The 24,864-nt window shown below is 37.8% G+C and overlaps 2 long non-coding RNA genes across 2 annotated transcripts; both read right to left on the bottom strand.

Moving 5' to 3' along the window:
• Positions 1 to 1,053: 1,053 nt before the first annotated feature.
• LOC309847081 lies at positions 1,054 to 13,058 on the bottom strand. Its single transcript, XR_014302289.1, has 4 exons — positions 12,878 to 13,058; positions 10,152 to 10,271; positions 4,943 to 5,091; positions 1,054 to 1,930 (listed from the first exon to the last, which is right to left on the bottom strand). It is a non-coding gene; the product is annotated as an uncharacterized lncRNA (long non-coding RNA).
• Positions 13,059 to 20,563: 7,505 nt separating this feature from the next.
• LOC309847117 lies at positions 20,564 to 23,982 on the bottom strand. The gene is made up of 3 exons (XR_014302327.1): positions 23,910 to 23,982; positions 22,364 to 22,499; positions 20,564 to 20,685 (listed from the first exon to the last, which is right to left on the bottom strand). It is a non-coding gene; the product is annotated as an uncharacterized lncRNA (long non-coding RNA).
• Between the last annotated feature and the right edge of the window lie 882 nt (positions 23,983 to 24,864).

Genomic DNA, 24,864 nt, shown 5'->3' with positions numbered 1-24,864 from the left:
TGAGAATATTTTACCTATAGAAGAAAAAAAAATTTAAAGCTATCATATGGCATAGAGCCTAGAATTACTCCCTATGACCAAACTAGATCACAGAGGAACAATTTGGCTCCATTTAAGAAAATACTCTCTAACAACTAAATCTAGCAAAACCAAAAAATCATGCATCAAAGTGGGAGAAGTTCTCTGTGCCTGATCTAGTTTAAGTAGACATGATCCTAAGAATGGCTTCCTCTCATTGGACAGGTAGTTGGAGGATTTGTGTCCTGAAAATATTTCCACACTCTCAGGTTTCCTTTGTAAGTGAAGGAAAAGTAAAAACAATATATCATCTCTCTTCCCCTTGAACTATCCTAAGTTTAAAATGGAAAAGATGCATAAAGCAGAGAAGTAGACATAAACTCTTCAGAAGAGAATTGTGTTTAATACACACTGTTGTTATAATTTATTTTTACCCCAGGTATATTTGACTTGTTCTAATGCAATTTTCATGTTCAATTTGTTTTTAGTTGAGGTTTGTTTGGTTGATTGGTTGGTTTACTTGTTTCTTAGTATCTACGAATGTTTTATCCAAGCAAAGAACTTCTTGTACTTTGCCCTTTATTCTGAATTTTGTAGCCCAAGTTTGTGGTTCAATGAGGAGCAATTGCTCAACAAACATGAAAATGATGATTGCTTATTGTTGGTATTTAATGCAATTATTCAAAAATTTAATAAACACTTTTATAGAAGCTCAAAATTTCCAGTCAGTACACATCCCTTGAGACAGGACTGGTAGCAAGAAGTAGCTTTTCCAAGACGGTTTAGAGGGGGGAAATTATTTTTGAAAGAAAATCATGAAGCCATAATATTAGTTTAATTGATAATAGGGTTCTAGGGTTAAACACACTTTCTGCTTTAGTAACCATTTTATTTCACATACTTTCTGTCTGGACTTTCTTGACTCTCAATGTCAGGGAAAAACAGAGGGCAAATATGAAGGCATTTGGAATTAAAATTACACAAGGAAGTCTCTAACAAGACAGACACAATATGTAAGCTGAGATTGTTTTTTCATTTACCTTATTATTTTCAATATTATTATATTGAATATATTATATTCATTTCTCTTCTATTTAGCAATACAGCACAGGAACAACAGTTTTCTTATAAAGAAAATCAAACTTTTTTTCTTTGAAGAAAATAGGTGTTTTGGCGATTCAAATAAGCCCATTTAAAAATAAAATAACTAAATGATAAATTTAAATTTGACTAGAACAAATATAAGAGCATGTCAAATATTATAATATAATTGAGATTGTTTTTATCCCTTTGGTACTCATTTTCCAGAATACAGAGAATTTTTATCAAGTTTCTCAAAAGAATACAGACATACACTAGACATCGGGAAGGACCTAGAAGAAGCAAATGAGAAGATACACACACGAGCATATCAGAGTAGAGTGGTTTACAACATGGTAGTAGCCTGGGCAGGAGGAGGCACACCTCTTACACAGCCAGATACTTGCTCAGAGTGGTTCAGATTTAAGACCAAAACAGGTAACAAAAGTGAGAGTCTAATGAGAACCCACTGAGCCTCTAAAACCTCAGAAGTTGGCTGGATAAAGTAGTGTCAGGCAAAGCCTCAAAGCTACTTTATCTTGACTTCAGAGAGATTTCTCCTTCTGGAAAACTGGAGTTGGAGTACTTTTCTCTATTCCTTCTGCTAACTAGAGCATAATAAACAAACAAACTGGGACGTTATACATAAAACCAACATAAGAAGACTATGGAAGATAGAACATAAGGTCAGGCCAGAGATTTTGAGACCCATGGAAAGACACAGTGATAAGTTCTCTTGGTTCTTAGCTTTCGGGTTTTGGGTTTTCTTTTCTTCAGGTATTCCAGACTGCATTCCTGGAAAAACCAGTAATCCAGAAACACCAACATGTACCTAAAAGCAAACAAACAAAAAACTAAACTAGACTTGCTCCCATTATCCAAAAGGATCATGTCAATTGGACTGAAAACTTTTCTAAAATAACATCCTACTCTAGCTAAATACCACAGAGAAATCTGTTCCCAGCCCCCAACCTTACTCTCACCAGCAAAGACAAAGTAGAGTACACAGACTTCCACCTTTGCCAGGCTATAATGGAGCCGCCCCCAACCCTTCCACTAGAGTAATATCAGACAAGACCCATATGGGAGCAGGGATTTTACTATGCCAGGTCCCATTCCCCACCCAACCACATTCCTGCATTGCCAGTGGGGAGGCTTGATTTCCATCTCTGTCCCTCCCTCATGCCTCTGGATTGTGTCAGAGGTGGCCTAGAAGAAAATCAGAACTTTTATCACTACCTAGTGGTAAGAAGGACAACCTCATCCCCATGGTGTTGGTGGAGGCCATGTGAGGAGTAGTAACAAGGTACTCCTGCCTTTCCAAGCTAGGGTAGTATCCGCAGAGACCTAGCAAAAAGCCTGACCTTCTAACCACACCCATAGCCAGCAGTAATAAGGATCATCTCTTCTCCACTTGCCATTGGGAAGCATGGGTTTCCACCCATCCTAGCTATAATTTGGCAGTGCCCCTCTTTACCTATTAGATCTGAGCCAGAAGAGGCCTAGTATAACAGAAGATTTAAGTAAGATCCAGACATCTATGTTTTATCAAAAATCATTCATCCTACCAAGAACCAGGAAAATCTCAACATGAATGAGAGATGACATAATCCACAGACAATACCAAGATGACACAGGGGATAGAAATATCTGACAATGATGTTAAAGCAGGAATCCAACAAGCATGCTCCAACAAACAATTATAAACATGATTGAAATACATGAAAAAATAGAAAGCCTCAGCAAAGGCATAGAAAATATGTAGAAGAATCAAATAGAAATTTTAGAATTTTGAAAAATATAATATAAAAACAAAAAAATTAATGGATGGTCTCAACAACAGAATAGAGAAGACAGAGTAAAGCATCAAGTGAACTTGAAGAGAGAACAATAGAAATTTTCTATTCTGAAAACAGAGAGCAGATAGTTTGGAGTGGGGTTAGGGGAAGGGGAGACATATCAAGGACTCATGGAACCGTAACAGAATATCAAACCTGTGTGTCCTTGGAGTCCCAGAAAGGAAGGAGAAAGAGAACGGCTCTGGAAAACTACTCAGAAAAAGAATCTGAAGATCTGAATAACACCACTAAGCACCATCAGCATTCTTCTTTTCCATCCTTAGAAACTAGAGTCTGGCTTGCTGAATTTGGGGAAAGTAATATTGGCTTCGTGATGCAGTATCAGAGGGCAGTTGATGCAGCATCCCAAGCCTAATTCAAAGATACATATTTTGGCAGAAGTTGTGTAAATTAAAAACTCCTTTTCTGACTCTAATAATTTCCCAATTTACCCTTAGTTCTGGTCCCTTCCCATGAACTGAACGTGAGACATCCCCCAGGGACATAGTGTAGGGTTGTCAGCAGGACCGCAGTCGTCTGATTCAGGCAGTTGGAGCTGGATTTGGCCACGAGGAGGGGCAGAATGGTTGAATCTAACCCTTAGAGTCTCTATTCTGGGGAAAGGGAACAAAGTCTATCCTAGCCTGCTTCCTTTAACAAAAACCCCTGGCTGGGGAGCTATGAGTAATGCTTCAACCTTGAAACCACCTAAGAATCTGATCTTTAAACAGTTAAAGAAAAACTGTGATTTCCAAAGTTTCTAACAATTATTGGATTGCTAAATATGCACCGCAAACTGGCATTTTGTTTGAGAAGACAGAATGGGATTTCAAAAGGCAAAGTCTGGGGCAGAGTCTGGAATAAGGAGTTTGCAAAAAAAGAAGCTAAATTTTTCCATTGAACAAATTAACAGTAAATTTCACATGCAGTGATAATGTGTGCTTTGAAAATATTTTCTTTGAAATGGGTGGAAGGTGAATCTGGGGACTAAGAGTAAAGGGGAAGAGGGAGATCATAAAGTGAAAGAGGAGACCTACAAAAGTGGCAGCAAAAATGGCAGCAATTCAGGGACCCAAAAAGAAGTATAAGGTAACAGACACCCAGAACAGAAATAGCTGATGAACTTGAGGAAAGGTTATCCACTTATTCAAATTTAGGTTGTTTACTCATGTGTGCTATAATTCCTTGCCACCGTCACCAAACCTTCATGTAAAGTTCTCTGTAGCAGGTCTGGGCTGGAGATACAAAAGAAAAACAGAGGACAGATGACTGTCTGTGGCTTTGAATGAACTGGTGTGGGCAGGAGACAGGTACAGCACGATGGCAGATCCAGAGTGAACGAAAGGGAGACAGGAATAGCAAATGCGAGAATATATGAGAAGAAAGCATCTTGTACCCACTGTCCTCCACTTCCCCCCCAGGGAAATAGGAGACAAGGTATTAGACTGCATCATTTAGTGCATTTGTGGAAGAGGGGCTCAGTTATCAGATTTGCATTTGGAAGGTCAGAGTTTTGACTCCAGAAGGCTGAAGCTCTTGGGAACATTTAGCTCATACATTTTCCTACTTGAGGATTCTTGAACTCTTGCAACTTATAGTATCTGCCATTGATCATTATAAAGGTTTCCAAGCAGAGATGGGTGAGCTTACCCCTCAGCCTGCCTGATGGGTTTGTGCATGTTTCCTATCCAGGGTTCCCTGACAGCAAATAAGACAAATATTAAAATGACATAAATAGGGGAGCTTGGGTGGCTCAATGGGCTCTGATTTTGGCTCAGGTTGTGATCTCAAGGTCCTGGAATCAAGTCCTACATCAGGCTCTCTGCTCAGCGGGGAGCCTCCTCCCCCACCCCACCCCCGCCCTCTGCCTGCTGCTCTGCATACTTGTGATCTCTCTCTGTCAAATAAATAAAATCTTTAATAAATAAATTTTTTTAATGACATAAATCTTACATAGCAAATAGAATTCAGATATTTTAAGACAAAAAGTTTCAATCAAAGGGTACCTGGGTGGCTCAGTCCTTAAGCGTCTGCCTTCAGCTCAGGTCATGATCCCAGGGTCTGGGATCAAGCCCCGCATCAGGCTCTCTTCTCAGCGGGAAGCCTGCTTCTCCCTCTCTCTCTGCTTGTATTCCCTCTTTTGATGTGTCTCTCTCTGTCAAATAAATAAATAACATTTTTTTTTAAATAAATAACATCTTAAAAAAAAAAAAGTATCAGTAGAGTTGTCCTTAGCTAGACCCAATTATAAATCAGGAAGCATGTGTCAGGTGGTAGAGAAATCATGTTGGGTGTTATGTAGAAATCTGGAGCACAAAAGCACTGTCCACTTAGTGCTTAGTGACCTCTGCTGCGTACTTACACAGTTCTCTAGGTTTGAGTCTCCCTGTTCACAGAGCCTATGATAGGGACTTGAACCGGGTACAGGTGGCTTATTTGGGGTGAGATACCAGGAAGTAGAAATGAGGGTGAGAAGAGAACGAGCAAAGGTAATATAGAGCTGCATTCTCAAAGAGGATTTGATCCTGCCAAGCCCTCTGAAAAGAAAACAAGTACCTCTCTGAAACATCCCCTCCAAGGGACAGGAGGAAGAAGTATTTCTCCAACAGCTTCCCGTCATCGTTGGTTAAAGATTGCTCCCAGGGACAGAAATCCCTGCCACCCCCAGTCCATACTTCTCTGAGCCAATTCCCAGGAAAACAAGACCGGCTACCAGCAGGTAAGTCTGAACTCCCAGAGTGTGGACATTGTGGCTGAAATCAGAGGTACGCTAAGAGGAAGAGTACCAAGAAGGTACAAAGAGACTCTGCCCCAACACAGTGCCCAAAGCCACCACCCAAGTCCATGCCGTATCCTTTCCAGCTCCCACAACAAACTTGTGAGTGGCAGCCCAAGAGTAGAATTCAGTTTGCTGCCCCCCCCCACCAAAAGTAAAGGTTTTCCTCTTTATCATGTCTCCTCCACAAAAATCCAGCCTTCAGCAAATCAATTAACCACTTGTTCAATTGAATTGTTACCAGTTGAAAGATAAATAGTATCTGTCACTCCCCTCATGAAGTATATGATTCATTGCTAGAAACAAACACATGAAGAGATAATTTCTAATAAGGTGGGGAAGATAACTAAAGAACGAAAAACAAGGACACAGAAGCCTCGAAAAGGACAGTGATGAGGCCCTGAGCCCAGCAGGGAAGTGGGGCTGTGGTCAGTGATGTTCCCCTGAAGAGGGCATTCTAGGTGCATGGACTAGCTGGGAAATACACACATACACACACACACACACACACACACACACACACACACACACACCAGCATGCTGTGTATTTCTGTTTTCCTTATTTGCTTCTTTCAACTTTTAGATCTGATGGTAGTGCATTAAGCTTTTCCTTCATAATTTTTTTTTAATGTATAAGAACTTTTTAATATTCATCCTATGAAGACAAGCTACTTCTGGTAGTGGGATTTTTGATAGGGGGGGTTGTTTGTTTGTTTGTTTGTTTTAATTCCCTACCCTCAGTACAAAGCAATTGAGACTCTCAAGATCTGCTGAATAATTTAAGGAATGAGTGAACAGATGATATTTATAATCTCCCTGAACTCTATAACCTAAAAGAAGATTTGGAACATTCTATGGTAGACAAGTCACAGGATCATCAATCAAAAAATCCAGGAGGTGTAGTACTGTATCCCTAAGACATTTGATTACTTATCTTCCAGGAAAAAATGTCCATTCCCAAAATCTAGAAAGTATAAATTTTATTTATAAGTACATTTTATTTTAAATTTTATTTATAAAGTATAAAAACATTTTAAGTAAGTTATTGGAGTTATTTGGATATTTATGGGTGTTAAGACTTTATTCATCACAAAAATCACCTCTATATAGAAATAGAGGGAAATACAGGAGTCCAATTGCTCCTTTATCCATTAAATCCTCTTCTTTAATATGTGTCTGGGGTTTCTAGAGTCCACAAGCATTTTATGGGGTGGGTGATGAGTATGCCTATCTAATCAGCATTCTAGGTACACTGCTCGTGTTGTTGGCTATTGATTGAACCTGACCGTGGTAAGTGCATTGACCCCACAATAGCTTACCTGCGTTCTCAATTCAGCAAGTCCTGTGTAGTAAGGTTGGATATTTTGTTTTTACTTTTAATTTTGCATTCTGTGTAAAGTTTAATTTTTATGCATAGATTACTATTTAATTTGAATACCAACTAATATGTGATGTTCTTATCTAAAGGAATAACCTTTGGACGATTTCCTCAATCATTTTTGTAGAATTAGTGATGGATTGGTTCAGGACAGTCTGTACCTCAGAGGCTCGGGTTTGGTTCCGACTTGAAGCAGACAGTTACAAAATTATATATAAATTTAGGAAAGCAGTCTATTTTTAGGAAACAAATTCAAGCTAACCAACCCATCTAGAAGAGTCAGTTTGAAAATTTCTTTCTTTCCGCAAACACATACTGTGTATCTATTAGGGGGATTAATCAGCAATCAGTATAAAACAATTTTTTTAATTCAAAAGTTAAACTAGAAAGGAAGAAAAATGATGCCCAAGTTTATTAACATGTTACATACCTATGGGCATCAGAAATGAGGTTGGTTCATACTCTAGTAGCTAACACTTTAAAAATCAGAAAAATAATTATTCTGGGAGGTTGATTTTCCTACATGAAAACATAATAATTAATGTTTCAATATGAAGAGAATAGCTTCACATTTTTTTATTTATCTAATTTAAACACTTTATTTCCAAACATTTAGCTCTGTAAATCATTCCTTTTTTTATTTCTTGTTTTTTAATTATGTTAGTCACCATACAGCACATCATTAGTTTTTTATGTAGTTTCACATTTTAAATGTATCTATCTTGGTACTGTCCCTTTAACCAGTCTGTTTTTCATTATTTTATGGCAAAATGTTTGAATATATTTAACTTAGACCACTTTAAAACCTTTGAGAGGATGATTCTGGTCTAATTCATTGATCTAATATTATTACAAATAACTACCTTAATTTTACTGAATTCTTTTTAGCAAAGGAGTGATCATGTTGACACTTAGTTGAAGGGAAACACAATAATCAAATCTAAATAATAAATTGAGTTAAAAGCTTTTGACCAGAACTTAATCATGTATCATAGGAAATAAAAACATAGCTGTAGAATTTTTTACTCTGAAAAACAATCTGAGGATTTTGAAGGGGTGGGGGGTGGGAGTTTGGGGTACTAGGTGGTGGGTATTATAAAGGGCACGAATTGCATGGAGCACTGGGTGTGGTGAAAAATAATGAATACTGTTATGCTGAAAATAAAAAATAAATTTAAAAAAAAAAAAAAAAAAAAAAGATGACACAAAGAAATGAAAAAAAAATAAAATAAAATAAATTACAATGATAAATATCCTATCCCACCAATCAAATACCTCTCTCTCTTCTGTCTCTCCTCTCTCTCTCTCTCTCTCTCTCTCTGTCTCATTCAGTATTATACACCCACACACCCACTACACACAATCTTGTTGAATCCTTTAATCAATGGCCCATGAAACACTTGTTTTTTATCACTTCCCTTTTTCACTTTTTAGAAAAGGAATATGATAGTATCTATTTCTATGTAAGATAGTCCATGGAAATTTGAAATAAGTCTCTAGATAGTTTTTCATAGCATATACACTTTTTAAGTAATAAGAAAATTGAAGAATGTGTTGATTTTATATTCTTAAGCAACCCAATTTTACCTTCATTATCCTTATACAAACATACATGCATGAATAAAAAGCAACATATGTAGTCTTTCTCCTCAGTTACATTGAGCATACATTTTATTGTGAAAGTATTGGAGAAAAAAGAGAACATTCTCCCCAAAATCAAGTTCACTTTTCCAGAGAACTGTTTCAAACTGTTTCATATTTGTTCCAAAGGTAATAAGAGTTCCTCACAACCAAATGACATACAGGAAGGAAAAAAAAAAAAAAAACCACGTAATTTCCAGGAAGAACTAAAACTTTTTGAAAACTTTTCTGGGTTCTCCCATTTCTACTTAGAAAGTCACTGAAGTGACAAGACTTCAAATAAGGAAATTCCCCTCTGATTATAACTTACACTGGGTCAGAGAACCCTAGAGAAGTAGGTATGGCCAGGGGACATACCCTAGGAGGTTATCAGTTGTATAGCAATTGGTCTCCTCCCTACGTAGAAAACATCCTTCAGACTTGACAAGTCCCTAGGGAAATAACTTGGACTTTATGTGTAATATGAAAATGCCATGGAATTTTCTTCTCTTCTGCCCTTCCTATCCTGGCTTCATAGAATCATTCTATTTCCAACCAAGTTATTTTCCTCTATAGTCTCATAAACCTAGCTATAAAAGGAGAAGCCATCCTATTTATTTTTGCACCTCTGAAGTTCTTAATCTTTTTACAAAGAGAAGGAATAGAGCTGTGAAGGTACACAGAGCGTAACAACAAAAGGAGAGAGGGAGAGAGAGAAAGAAGACAGGATACAGAGAAAAGTACAACTGAGTAAAAACCTCTTCTTGAAAAGAATGGACCTACCTATAAACCCATTCCTTCTGTAGTTATTTAAAGATTACCCCATGAATTGAAAGGGACCAACCCAGGTGATTCATGAGAACAAGGAAAAATGTTAAAACAGGGTTGTGCCTACTTTATTTTGAGTCTTCTAAGTCTCAGCTACCACCTAAACATATAGCACAAAAATGTTAACTATAGTCTTGGCAGCAGACCCCCAACCCCACCCCAAACACATTGGTGGAACTGTCATTGGTCATGTCCTCCTTCTCCAGGGGACCCAAAGTTATTCAAAATAAGTTTCAGACTCTCCCAAGTTCTGCCTCTTAGTCCTGAATTCCTTGCTGTTTCCAGTAGCATAAAGGCAACAAAGGAAATAGGCTGATGGGTTCAAAAGCCAGAAGCACATTTTCCCAGTACTGAAAACTCCATGGACCCCGCAACCCCCAAAATATTAACCCACATCTTATGATTCCTTCAAATGGATCCCATCTTGGGTGAGGATGAAAGAGAAGAATTTAGCAAGGGTGAGTTCTGTAACATCATCAGACACTTCACTGGTGGCACCAATCACTAACACTCTATCCCATAGCTGGTATTTAATTTAATACACATCTCACCGATAGACTAAAAAATTGAATAACTGAAAGCAAAATTACAATGCATCAAATAAAATTGGTACCTGGGGCCAGGAATATGTCATCTTGGAGATTTATTTCTTCTGGACAGACTCACATAAGATACTGGTGTTGTTCAGCTGTCTCAGTTTTTAGCTTATCCATCTTTGGCCATCATCTCCTAGCTGGCAAAATTTCAAACAGGACTTTGTTAGTTTTTTTTCCCTTCTTCTGACTTTAAATTTTTCTCATTATTAAGCAGCTTATTACATTTTCTGATAAAAATTCCCCCTTTGAATTATGATAGAGAAAATTGAAGTACAATAAAAGTCACTTGTGAGACCCCACAGTGACTCAGCTGCTAACAAGAATTCAAATTTAGCTTTCAATATTCCAACATATAGCCCCAAATAGTATCATAATTATTCTTTGACCACCACCAAGAGGCCTTCCAAATGACCCTGTCCAAAATAGAATCTTAGTCATTTTTCAACCAGACAATACACAAACAAGTCTATGTACTTTCTGATATTGGCAATAGTATACTAGCTAGAAATAAGGGAAATAGTGCTTTTGTTCAAAGCAATGAAAAATTGACTCCTTTTTGTGGGGATTTGTATCAGGGAGGTCGTTTTGTTTGTTTATTTGTTTTTTGTTTTTGTTTACTAAATCTACAGTTTATTTGAGATTTAGTTTGGATCTTTTCAAATCAAAGACATGAAAGTATAGGAAAGCTTTGCTCAATACCACACAAAATAAAATATTTTCTCAACATAAAACTTGCCACCCATAGATTTTTTTCTCATTAGCTACACAAACCAGATTGTTGTGGATTTTAATTAAAATAAATTATATTGAGAATTAATTGAAGTCTCCAAATTGCAAGTCGGAAAATGTTTGCTAAATATTCCATTCTAATGTTCCAGAAAAAAAATTCCTATTCGTTACTTAACCAGGATTATGAAGAAACATATGACATTAAGTCCCAGTGCCAAATAATTTTTAAAAAGAGGAAACACATTTGTTAAGTATGTTTGTTTCATATGACCCTCAATATTTAATACACTTAAATCTCATATTCTTATTATGCCTCTTAATACTATTAAATAAACTCAGCTTGATGATAAACACAAATTACTAAGTAAGTACTATACCACTCTAGGATATAAAACTATTTCTACTCTGATGTTCATTTACTTTGCGTTTGATCCACAATCCTGACATTTGTAAAAAGTATGCACAATAATTAACTGTTAAGGCCTTAAGTTTGACACAAGAAATATCAGTCTGAATACTATTCTCAAAGTACATAGAAGCTACACATAATAGTGATTTTCAAACAGTTTAAGGCAGATACTAATCTGAATAGTACAACCTAGAAATATAGAAAAGGAAGAGATCTCATTGGCTAGAAAATAGTAAAGCCCAAAAGAGGAGTGACAGTTGCACTTACTTGCTGAAGTAAGGGCTTCTAGGTGTTTGGAAATATGGAGGTGGGATACAAGTTAAGAAGTCAGAACATAAAGGTAGACCTGATATTTTTCATCATCAAGGTTATGGTATAAACTCTCAGCAGAATGACTCTGTGGAGAAATTAGTGTAGAAAAGAGAAGAGAAAGCAAAAGACTAATTCTTGAGAAACTCCAATGACGGGGATAGAGAGGGAAAAGCAGAAAAAAGTGAGGATGTTGTGGTGCCACAGAAAAGATGGGTAAGAGATTTTCAAGGAAGGGTTTCCAAGTAGAATCACATGCAGCTGAATAGCCCAAGAGAGTGAGTGTATTTAAAAGGTCATTGATTTTCACTGGGAAGAGGTCACTAATGTTGACCCACTAATGTGGGTCACTTCCCACAAGCAGATTCAGGAGGCTAAAATTCCCTTCAAAAGTTTACAAACAGGGGTGCCTGGGTGGCTCAGTGGGTTAAAGCCTCTGCCTTTGGCTCAGGTCAAGATCTCAGGGTCCTGAGATCGAGCCCCACGTCGGGCTCTCTGCTCAGTGGGGAGCCTGCTTTCCCCCTCCTCTCTCTCTACCTGCCTAACCCTAACTCTAAATAAAATCTTTTTAAAAAAGTTAGAGAGCAGAAGGGAGTTGGGGGAAATTGGAAGGAGAGGTGAACCATGAGAGACTATGGACTCTGAAAAACAATCTGAGGATTTTGAAGGGGTGGGGGGTGGGAGTTTGGGGTACTAGGTGGTGGGTATTATAAAGGGCACGAATTGCATGGAGCACTGGGTGTGGTGAAAAATAATGAATACTGTTATGCTGAAAATAAAAAATAAATTTTAAAAAAAAAAGTTTACAAACAAAACAGATAATGGAAAAATGAGAGTGAGTGTAGACAATTTATTGAGGAGCTGGTCATGAAAAGGAAGAAAATAAATTCAAAGTTTATTAAAGGTATCAGGATCCAAAGAAAAAAAGTTAACTTGTTTCAAGTAGTTGACCTCTAGGCATAACTAAGGTCAAGAAAAAATTCTTCAAAAGAAGGAAGAGAGGGAGGAAGGGATTGGGGAGGGAGGAAAGAGAAAGGAAGATAGAAGGAAGAAAGAGAGAAAGAGAAAGAGGGAGGGAGGAGGGAAGGAAGGGGAAGGAAGGAAGGGGAAGGTTGGCTGAGAACCCTAAGGAGGGTGGGATGTGCTGAGGTGTGGGAGCAATGCCTGAAATGCCTCAATCAGGGATGGGTCTCAAAGCAGAGAAGAAAAGTTAACTAGAATAGAAATAACAGTGGTTAACATTTACTGAGCACTGTTATGTGCAAACAACAGTTCTAAATGCTTAATGTACATTACCTTTTCAACTACTTAAAAAATCTTGGGGCGCCTGGGTGGCTCAGTCAGTTAAGTCTCTACCTTTGGTTCAGGTCATGATCCCAGGGTCCTGGGATTGAGTGTGGCATCAGGCTCCTTGCTCAGCCGGTGAGCCTCCTTATCCCTCTGCTTGTGGCTCCCCCTGCTTGTTCTCTCTCTCTCTCTCTCTCTCTCTCTCTGACAAGTAAATAAATAAAATCTTTAAAAAAAAATCTGACAAAGTATCAGCATCCAAATACTGACTTAAGCTCAACTGTTAAAGGCTTTTTTTTTCTTTTTTTTTTTTTTATAAACATATATTTTTATCCCCAGGGGTACAGGTCTGTGAATCACCAGGTTTACACACTTCACAGCACTCACCATAGCACATACCCTCCCCAATGTCCATAATCCCACCCCCTTCTCTCAAACCCCCTCCCCCCAGCAACCCTCAGTTTGTTTTGTGAGATTAAGAGTCACTTATGGTTTGTCTCCCTCCCAATCCCATCTTGTTTCATTTATTCTTCTCGTACCCACTTAAGCCCCCATGTTGCATCTTTATTTCTGATTCATTACAGAGTGTCCCAAGATATAAAAGTACAGTCTCACTCAACGTGATTGGTTGAAGTTATATTCTTTTTTTTTAGAAGTTATATTCTTAAAACTAATTTACACATTCACAAAATATGGACCCACAACTTCTGATAATCAAAATAGTTTCTTCATACAGTGTTTGCTACATAGATTATCCTTGGAGAGGCTCTGATGGTAGAAAAGGATAAACACTTATTCCTGCAACAGCATCCTTCCAAGGAGAAATCCCTTGATGTCCATATGTAGGGTGCACAAATAGAGTATATAAATTTGATTTCAGTAATTTTATTTCAATGAACCAAAAAACATCCTTTTCTACCATGCTACTACCTCTTTGTGGATATTGCACTGGTATGCAAACCCCAAGCTAATACCTCTCCCCCTAGCCACTTCAAACCGTACTAAACCCTATCCCAGTGAAAAGATTGAGGAACATAAGTTTTCATTAAAGTGAACAGAAACATTATTTCAATCATCCCTCTGCTGCTAAACTGAAATGATGCTTTTTAATCTTTTCTCACTTCTCCGTAGAATTTGAAGGTATTCCCCCAAATACCCCTTTTGGAGTTCTTATCTCCTTGTATTTTATTGACTAAAGTTAGCCCTGGATTACTTTCAACCTACCTGGGTTTTCTGGCATTTTATTTTTCACAGGCTCCTCTTCTTCTACCCATCCTTTAAATGTTGGGGCTTCTTCTATTTTATGTCTTCTTTTTTCTCTTTCTTTGTACTATTCCTTTAAGAAAAGCTCATCCTCTGCAATGACTTGAATTACCACATTCTATGGCTGGTAAGTTCCAAAGCATATGTTCAGCTTGGGCTTCTCTGCAGAGCTCCAGATCCGTTCGGACAACTCTAAGCTTCCCCAACTGGGTGTCCTGTAGAGATGCCCCAACATTTTCCCAATAATCTGTTTTTATGTAGCCACCCCTCTGATGAAACAGTAAGTCAAGACAGAAAACTAGCAATCATCTTTGCAGTTTTTTTCTTTATTCATTGCCCCTTCATATTCCATCCAGTCACCAAATTAGGTAAACTCAATTCCCAAATATCCCTCAACTCTCTTCTTTCTCCTCTGTATTATCACTTTCATACATAGGGACTCATCTTTTCTTGCATAAGTTACTTCTTAACAAAATCTGCTTTCCCTGCCTCCAATCTCGGTCACTTCAAACCTAATCTCCACACAATCTCCAAAGGGCTATTTTTAAAATTCAAATCTGATCATGTTACTCTTATTCATGAAATCCTCAAAGTCTTCCTATTGATATATGGGTAACTTCAAATTAAGGGTGTTATACAACGGTCTTATACACGTTCCTTACCCACCTCTCCACTCCCATCCACGGCCACTCCTCAATTTCCGCTCTGGGTCTCAGCTTCACAAAAGCAGTATGGCATTTTCAGTATGTTCACATACCCTTCCCAATGCCTGAAATGTGGTCTTCTTCCATCATAGTTGACTGACTCTTGCTCATCTAGCATGATCACCTTCTCCAGTATGCCATGTATCATCCTACCCGTCAAGGTTAAGTACCTACCATCATGTCGTTTTAATGTCTACAATTTCCTCCACAATAACTGGCTTGAATAATTATGCAGTATACTGGTCTACCAGTATAACAAGAATCTTAGTATCTGGGATGAACTAACAAAAAAAAAAAAAGTACCTGGCAGCAGTAGCCTATAATTGTGTGTATGGGGTATGTGTGTGTGTAAGTGGCAGACAGGTTCACCTAATTAAATTCTGTATCTACGTAATATATTCAGTAATATTTTCTTCTTAGGATTTTTTTGGGATTAAAATGAAATAGTTCACTTTCAGACTTTTACATAGTACTAGAAATATAACAAAATGGCATAGTTTGACCAATTTTATCAAACTGAGGTAACTGATACATAGCAGATACTTAAAGGGTATAGACATTTGTTACTAGTGCCGCCTTGTTGATAGCAGTGCTTAATGAAGTCTTGAAGCAATAGTGAGCAGATGGAGAACCAGTGGAGCCGTTGGAATCTTAATACATTTTATTGATCTAGAATAACTGAACAACTGCAAGCATTCCTTATTGGCTATGCAAAATCTCAAGCTTAGATTTAAGGAATACACTTTCATGAAGTTTTGTGCTTTAATACCATAATAGTTTCCTCCTAGCACCATCAGTCTATCTCTAATCACCATTAAAAATCTATACTCCATTGTAGGCAACATGCTGTTTGTCAGAGACAAAAAAAAAAAAATTCCTCAAAGGCAAGCTTTACTACCAATTCGGAGATATTATTTTGGAGTTCTGAAACAGAGACATCAATCTTCTCTTACGTTCTTCCCCACACTCATCATATACCCTCGGAAAAGGTCTCAAAGCAGAGAAGAAAAGTTAACTAGAATAGAAATAACAGTGGTTAACATTTATTGAGCACTGTTATGTGCAAACAACAGTTCTAAATGCTTAATGTACATTACCTTTTCAACTACTTAAAAAATCTTGGGGTTCCAAAATAGCTCTATACCCTCACTGACATCTGGTACCAGGGATAACAAAAAAGATGAAGATACCTGCTCTAAATAACCAAACAAGCATTACAAAAGGAAATGTAGGTCGACTTCAGATCTCCTTATGCATAGATAAGGAAAAACAAGATTTTAGAGAGAGATGAAGAATAGAAAGGAAAAGATGGAAGGAAGGAAGGAAAGAGGGAAGGAGGGAAAGAAGGAGAAAGAAAACAAAAAGAAAGGAGAGAAAGAAAGAAAGATAGATAGATAGATGATTCTTCTGATTTCAGATCTTTACCCTTGAAGTTCATCTCAATCCTTGTTTGAATGAACCCCTCTGAAGGTCAATAAAAAGTTTATGAAATAAATAAATACCTTTGCAACATTCTATCTATGCCTTAACAAAAAAAAGATAATCTATAAACACTTGTTCATACAGCTATAGTGATGAAAATTTTTCATAAGGAATGAGACTTAAGGTCTAAGCCAATTGATTTCATAGCTGTACAACTAAATTTTAAAGTGTGGCCAGAGGTGATCTCTTTGGTCGCCCATAAACAGGAGGAGCTCAGATTAATCCTTTCTGAAGGAGAAAGTGGAAATGCAACTGAATCACTTCTAAAAGTCTCTGGATTGCAAATGAATAATATTTGCTTTTGCATTTATGCTGATTGTCCTAAGATAAAACCCATTTAATAACATGCATTTCATATTTCATTGAAGCAACATCTTCTGCTTGGTTTTTCACAATCTAATTGGTCAACATGAAATAAATTTCCATTCTGAAAGCCAAATTTCATAAGAGAAAGAAAGAATAGCTGCTCTTCATTTTTGTCTTTATAGTTTACAAAGGAAAACAAAAGAAAAGAACTCACATACATCATCCCATTTAATTCTTGTCTTGGTCAGAGATTGTTTGGTGGTAAGGAAAAGTTTCCCTTAATAAGGGCAAATAAGAGTTTTATTAGAAAGCTACAAGAAGGAAAATTTCATGGATATTCATAGGTGAGAAATAAAGTATAGCAGGGCCTCTTAGGGAAAGACTAGAAACTGAAGATTCAAAAATTATAGTCATCTCTCTTGGTCAACATGCTTTCTGGTCTCCTTTCTAACAGAATATCTCCTGATCCTTGGTCTAATCCATTGTGTCCATTGTTTCCACTCAGCATGAGTAATTGCCATGAGTCACATCAAAGTTTGTAGGAAGATACTGCTTCAAGCCATTTTCTCTCAAAGAGAGTTATAATTATGGTAGATTCTTGGATTTCCATGAGCCCCTCTATTCTTTTTACTACATGAAGCCTCATTATCCTTGATCAAATAGAAGATTCCTTCTAACTGGTCCACAGCTTCCAGATGGAAGATGCAGACACAGTCATGGAGAAAGAAGGAGAATCAATGTTCTAGCTCAGCAAAGTCAATCAAAGTTGACCTCTTTTCAATGGGCTCATGAGAAATGAAATGTTTTCTGGGACACAAAGGGGAGATAAGGCAATATCTCTTTATGAGAAACTGATCCAAAAGAAAATGATGTTTTGTAGTCAAAAATGGCCGAGTATCAGCAATTTCATGTAGTCCAAGTTAATAAAAAGAATATAACCAGACAAGTCATCTTAATTATTAATAATACAGATGGTAGGGGTGCCTGGGTGGCTCAGTTGTCAAGCATCTGCCTTCGGCTCAGGTCATGATCCTAGGGTCCAGGGATTGAGCCCCACATCAGGCTCCCTGCTCAGTGGGGAGCCTGCTTCTCCCTCTCCCTCTCCCACTCCCCCTGCTTGTGTTCCCTCTCTGGCTGTCTCTGCCAAATAAATAAAATCTTTTTTTTTTTTTTAAAGTACAGATGGTAAAATTTTACTGATAAATATTATTCATATACTTGAATTAAATCATCCTTCTTTTTATCTCAATATATTTGTTTCTTTTTTAATATATCTGGAAGAATCTTTTTATTGGTTAATGAAGATTTTTCTCAATTGTCTGAGTCTATATTTTTCTTCCACTTGATCAAAATATCAAGAGATCCTGGCTTAGAGGCCAATTGAGGTTATTTTTTCTTAATCACCTTTCATCCAAAACTAGTCAACTTATTCTTCCAGAACAAAAATGCATGTTCAGAAATAATACAATCACTAAGAGTCCAGATGTCCAGTATAATCCAGCAACAAAAAAGGGTGGAGATGGACATAGTCACATGATTCCTATTAATTCCCCCATATTAAGAAACAAGGAGATCGAAAGTATTGTACAGAAAAGTAAAAGCATCATAACCTGGTTTTATTTCCAACTTCTTCCACATTATCAGGTTTGCAATCTAAGGCATGTTGATGAACCAACTAAACCTCTCTGTCTGTACATGTAAATTGAGGAATGAAAGTACCATGAAGACAGAGCTGAAGTGAGCACTAACTGAAACCAGGCATTTATTTATCAGGCTTCTGTTATGTGCCAGCACTTTGCTAAGGCAAAGATACAACAGGAGGAAAAGAAAGACAGTCCCTTTGAAACTTCTTAATGCTTATAATCTAGGGATGGTGGGGGTGAGGGGAACAAAGACAATAACCCAAGGATCATAGAAATAAATCTCAGTAACTGTAAATTTTCTGAAGGAGAGTAATTTTCTGAGAATGTGGTAGGAGAGTGCAGGCAGAGGGAACAGATCAGATCGTATGGCCTGAAGGCATGTGATTAGAACAAGGAGATGACAAAACATCTAAGTGGCTAAATGAAGGGAAGGCTGATGTGAAATAGGGCTAGAGGGGTAGTAGGGTCCAGAGATTTTAACTTTATCCAATGATCATGAGAAACCATCAAATATTTTTAGAAGAGAAAGGATATGATGAAATTTAATATTCAAAAATACCAGCCTGGCTACAGTGTGAACAAGAAATTAGAAGGGGTCAAAAAGGATGCAGTGATATAATGCAGTGATCCAGGTAAGAAGTGATGGCAGTCTTGGATTAAATGAAGCAGAACTGGTAAGTCTTGATGTCAGATTAAATATGGAGAATAAAGGAGAGGGATGGGGATAATTCTTAAGTTTCTGGCTTTGTAAGATACAAGTTGGGAACACTAAAAATGAACTAAGGATACGTGATGAGGAGCAGGTGAATACATTTTAGAACTTGTTGAATATAAGATGTCTCTGAGACATATAGTAGAGATAACCAAGTAGGTATCTGAGTATTCAGATCGGAAGCTCAGTGGAAAAGTCTGGGTTATAGATGCAAACTTGTGAGTCATGTGCAGTATCTGTTGTAACTAAGGTCTTGCATGAGTGTGCATCAGATGTTCTAGGGGGAAGCATAGAATAAAAAGGAGAGAGAAGGATTGAGCTTGTCCTGAAGAGGACTAACTGTGCAAAGGAGTCAAAGGTGAAACACCCAGGGAGGTGGGAGAAAACCAAGAGACAATCATGCTAAAAATACAATGTTCTGAAAAAAGGGCTATGGTCAGCACAACTGAGTGCTGCTGAGAACAGGTACACTCAGGACCAAAACGCACCTTGTTAAGTGTATGCCACTCATTCACTGAATGAAATATACTAATTTGACCCTGCAGCTGATTTCCCTGTGGTAAAACAGTAAAGGAAGACCAAAGAAGAGGGTTTGATGTCCCCCTCATTGGAAGCTGATTCCTTTTCAACAAGCCCTTCTGGATCTGCCCAGCCCCTCATCTATCCTAATTCTGCTCAAGCATGACCTTCCATAACTGATATTTGTTGAGATTCCCTATCCTGGGTACTATTTTAATGCTTAAATATATAAATTCATTTAACCCTCACAATGATCTCATGCACAGGGCTTAATAACGACCCTCACTTTACAGATGAAGAAAACAAAGGACAAAGAGGGTAAATATCTTGCACTGGGCCACCCATCTAGTGGGCTGACAGAGCAGAGATTCAAACCCAGGCATCCGGGCTCCAGAATTAGTGCTTTAATGATCTCACCACCTCTGCCAAACCCTCCTTAACAGCCCCAAGTGGGTGTCAATGTATTTCTTCCATGGTCCCATGGCACCCTGGGCATTTGTCCCTTCATGAAACTTGCTATCTATCTTCAAAAATGTCTCAAGCTGTACTGCCCAACAGAAATAAATATTGGTAACAAATGTAAGCCACATACACAATTTAAAATTTTCTAGTAGTCACATTTTAAAAAGTTAAAATAAACAGGTGAAATGATTTTAATAGTATATTTTATTGAGCCCAAGTGTGATGGTTAATTTTATGAGTCATTGTGGCTAGGCTATGGTACCTAATTGTCTGGCCATGCACCAGCCCAGATGTTGCTATGAAAAAAAATTTTTAGACATGATTAACACTTAAATCAGGAGATTTAAGAGGTGACTGGGTGGCTTAGTTGGTTAAGCACCTACTTTTGATTTAGGCTCAGATCATGATCTTGGTGCCCTGGGTTCAAGCCCTGTGTCCAGCTCCAGGCTCAGAATGAATCCTCAATCCTGCTTAAGGATTCTCTCTCTCTCTCCTTCTACCTCTACTCTCCTTTCACTCATGCACATGCTCTCTCTCTTTCTCTCTCAAATAAATAAATAAATCTTTGGAAAAAATCAGATTTAAGTAAGCAGATTACCAGCCATTCTGTCGGTGGGCCTTATCCAGTCTGCAGAAGGCCTTGAGAAAAAAGACTGAGGTTTCCCAGAGAAGGAACTTGACCTCAAGACGGCAACATAGAAATCCTGCTTGTTTAGTTTCCTAGAGCTGTCATAATAAAATAATAAAATATCAGAGACTGGGTGGCTTAAACAATAGAAATTTATTTCTCACAGTTCTGGAGGCTGGAAGTCCAAGACTTTTAAGTTTTGGCAGTTTGGTTTCTCCTGGGATGGCTGTTTCTCTGTGCTCATGCATCACTGATATCTCTTACTTTTCTCATAAGAACACCAGTCAGATAAGGAGTCCACCCTTAGGACTCCATTTGACTTTAGTTACTTTATAGGCCGTATCTTCAAATAGAGGGGTAAGGGTGTGGGTGGGGCAATAATTCAATCCCTTAGACTGCCTGGGTTTCCTGCCTGCCTGGTCTACCCTCCTGATTTCAGACTCGAGAATACGGTATTAACTCTTACCTGAATTTCAGCCTACCAAGCTGCTCTGCAGATTCCAGACCTGCCAGCTCTTACATGTGTATAAAACAGTTGTTTAAATATCCCCCTCACCCTCTCCTGTCATTCTGGTAATAGATAGGCAGAGAAATACTACAGGTTCTGTTCCTCTGGAAAACTAATACATCATTATACCCAAAATATTATCATGTCTACATTTCTACATGTAATCAATACAAAAACTATTAAGGAGATATTTTACATGTTCATGCTAAGTCTTTGAAATCTGGCTTGTATTTTATACCTAAAGTTCTTTTCAGTGTGGGTTAGCCATATTTCAAGTGTTCAATAGCCACATGAAGCTGGTGGCTATCATTACACACAGGCTGGATCTAGAACAAGGCAACAAAATGGAGGAAAAAGAGGTAGGTTTGAACTCTACTGTGTCACTGAGGCTCAGTGAGGCAAGCTATAATTTCTCTCTGAGCCTATGTGTTCTCATACCCAAATGAGGGATAATAGTACCTACCTCAGAGAGCTGTTGTGAAGATCCACCGCAAAGCCTCTCATGGACTACCTGCCTGATCAAGTACAGATGCTCAATAAACATCTGGTACTTCCTTTCCCTGTATATGTGTTTTATTATCTTCCCTCTTTAAGGAAGGGGTCTGTGCTTATTCCATCTTTCTTTATGTAGTTTCGTACATTGGTAGGTGCTTAAAATATGCCTGAGGAATTAATGAATGGTCTTACATTGCTGTGGTGGAGTGTATCTACTTGTTGATGTATATTTTCCTTTCATAAATCATTCTTTAAAACACTTTGGAAGGACTTGCAAGTTGTGGAGCTGTTGACATTGTAGTGGGTGGTTCAGGGGAGAAATGAGTCAGATTTGAGTTTGGGGATTTGAGGGAAGAGCCTGTTAAGCTAAAAGAAATAGGGCAGCATCACAAATAAAACCAACCAGGAAAGATATACCACAGACATCTCTGACATAACAGTACACAAAATTTTTAAGTTCTTTACTGCATATAATTTTCCATTACTGAGGATAAATTTGACAAGTGTTAATGAAATGGGATGTATCCTCATTAAAGGGAAAAAAATAGGAAACACATTCACACCAAGTCACAGAAAATCTAGTTTAGATGAAATACTTTTTCCCTGCCAGTAAATATATTTAAAAATCCTAATTCATAGGCAAAAATAAAATTTTCTGGTAATATGCCATTTGATAAAGGCACTCGATTATTTAGTCAGGGTTCTTCAAAGAAATAGAGCCAATCAGATGTATATAGACAGAGAAAGAGATTTAGTACAAGAAAATGGCTCACATGATTATGAAGGTTGACAAGTTCCAGGATCTTCAGTCACATGCTGGAGACCACCAGAGAACTGATGGTGAATGTAGTCCCAGTCTGAATACTGGCAGGCCCAAGACCCAGGAAGAGCTGATGTTTCAGTTAGAGTCTGAAAGCAAGCAAAAAAAAAAAAAAAAAAAGCTGTTGCCTCAGCTCAAAGGCTGTCAGGCATAAGGAGTTCTTTTTGTGCAGGAGGGCCAAATTTTTATTCTACCAAGGCCTTTGAATGATTGGATGAGGCCCACCCACACTGGGAAGAGCAATCTGGTTCAGTCTACCAACTCACATGTTAATCACATCCAGAAACTCCCACAGATACACCCAAAATAACATTAGGTCAAATGTCTGGGCACCCTGTGGTCCAGTTAGGTTGTCACATACAGTTAACCGTAACATCTGACAAGGTACAATATGCTGTCATGGAAGAGATTTCTATCAGAGCTTAATATGTCAATAATGCATTCCCTTCGCAGATTGCTCTCTTTTTCCCCCTGCTCTGCTTCTTCTTTGTATAAGCTGTTAGAGAAAATACTCAGGGATGGAAACTAACGTTTTGGGGACACCACTCTGTGCCACACATCTTACGAGATACTCTTGCACACTGTCCCCACAAGTCATGAGGCCAGGAGGACTCCTCCAAGTGGCAGCAGCCTTGGGAAGGCCACCGCAGCCCAAACTCCACTGCTCAGTTTTGTGTCTTTGAAAACTCAATCTTTCCAGTGTCCCAGACTTAGTCAAACTTCGGAATTGTAACATGCCAGCTAGATTCGGGAGACTTTTTCTATATATGCCGGGGCAAAAAACATTAATTATGATGAAAGATACAATTGCTAAGGGGTCCTCTAGCCAAAGCATTCCTTCCTTGTAAACCTATATCAGAAGTCAAAATATAATCAAAATATTGCTTAGCAAAAATGAATTCAGAGTAAGTTGGGTTTGATTTAAACAAGATGTCAATGGCATCAAGCAAAGAATAATGCTATACTTTCAACAATTAGTATCAGACAGGACAAAACTTGGGGACAAATTTCTTTAGAATTCTCTGCCAAAGCGTACTTCATGAATTCTTCATTTTTTTCTTTCATATGCCAGGCTGACCAACTGCCTTTCTGTTTAACACACTATTTCTTTTAAAAACATTTAACAGGTTACAAGTCAAATTTTATGGATTCATAAACTATTTTGTCTCAGTAAGATAACTTCCATATTTCTCCTTTTAATGTCCTTAATTTTAAAAGAGAATCTCACCACTTGACTTTGTCTTCATTAATATTCATTTACTCTTTACCATTATACAATCATATCTCTCCTGTGTTCTGACCTCTTAGAAATCTGAAGAGTGACTGGCTAACTCGTCTGTAAGACTACTCCATCTTAAGGTGTTAATGATGGTAAAAACAGGTGATACGGGGAACCTGGCTGGCTCAGTTGGTAGAACATGCTTCTCTTGATCTTCAGGTTATAAGTTCAAGACCATGTTGAATGTAGAGATTACTTAAAAACAAAATTTTTAGGGTACCAGGGTGACTCAGTCAGTTAACCATCCAGCTCTTGATCTCAGCTCAGGTCTTGATCTCAGGGCTGTGAGTTCAAGCGCCACATTGGGCTCCATGATGGGTGTGAAGCCTACTTAAAAAAAAAAAAAAAATTCCTTAAAAACATATAAATAAGTAAATAAATAAAAACAGGCAATATTAAGATCATTTTTCAATGCCTTAAGTTAAAGGATTTGATAAATCTGACAAACATCAAAGCAGTGTAGGGTAGAAAAAAATATTTGATCTGGGAAGGGAGATTTGAAGGTGAGGAATCACTTCATTTATAGGAAAATACATGTTAACCCATAAAACATAATTCTTTGATATGAACTCCCATTTGGTGACAGACAGCCCAAGAAGATAAATTCCACATTTAATAGAAAGATTTTTACAATCACATTAATCTTTATAAAGGTTCTATAATCTCTGGCAAAATTCTCGTTTTCCAAGTAATGTTAAATAATGAATCACAAAACATTGAGCCATCAAGCTTTCAACCTCATACCTCATGGTAGGAGCATGGACATTTGAAGGATCTTGTAAGAGAAGGATCTCATTAGATTCCTGATACTTCATGGTCACTTTCTAGTGCTGAGACCTCAGAAGACATCTTTCTTTCTTCTTGTTTTCCACAGAAAACCATAAAGTGCAAGAATTTGTTTTTATCCTGTTGTATTCTTTTATTCAACAAATATTTGTTGCATGTTACCATGTGCCAGGAAATGACACGGCAATGAGCAGGTGTGACCCTGCCCTAAGGAAACCTGAAGTCTCAATACAGTCTCTCAAACCTGGAATCCTGTTGGAACTTTCCATATGACCCTTCCATGCTTCCTATTTTCCTTCCTTCCTTTTTGCTTTCTCTCACTCTCTTTTTTCCTCTTTCTTTCTCTTTCTTTCTTTCTTTCTTATTTAGCATCTATCTATCTAGCGAAG

The sequence above is a fragment of the Mustela nivalis genome, assembly GCF_964662115.1.
Source record: "Mustela nivalis genome assembly, chromosome: 1".
NCBI classification, from domain to species: Eukaryota; Metazoa; Chordata; class Mammalia; order Carnivora; family Mustelidae; genus Mustela; species Mustela nivalis.
This window is presented reverse-complemented; position numbering and strand designations above follow the sequence as displayed.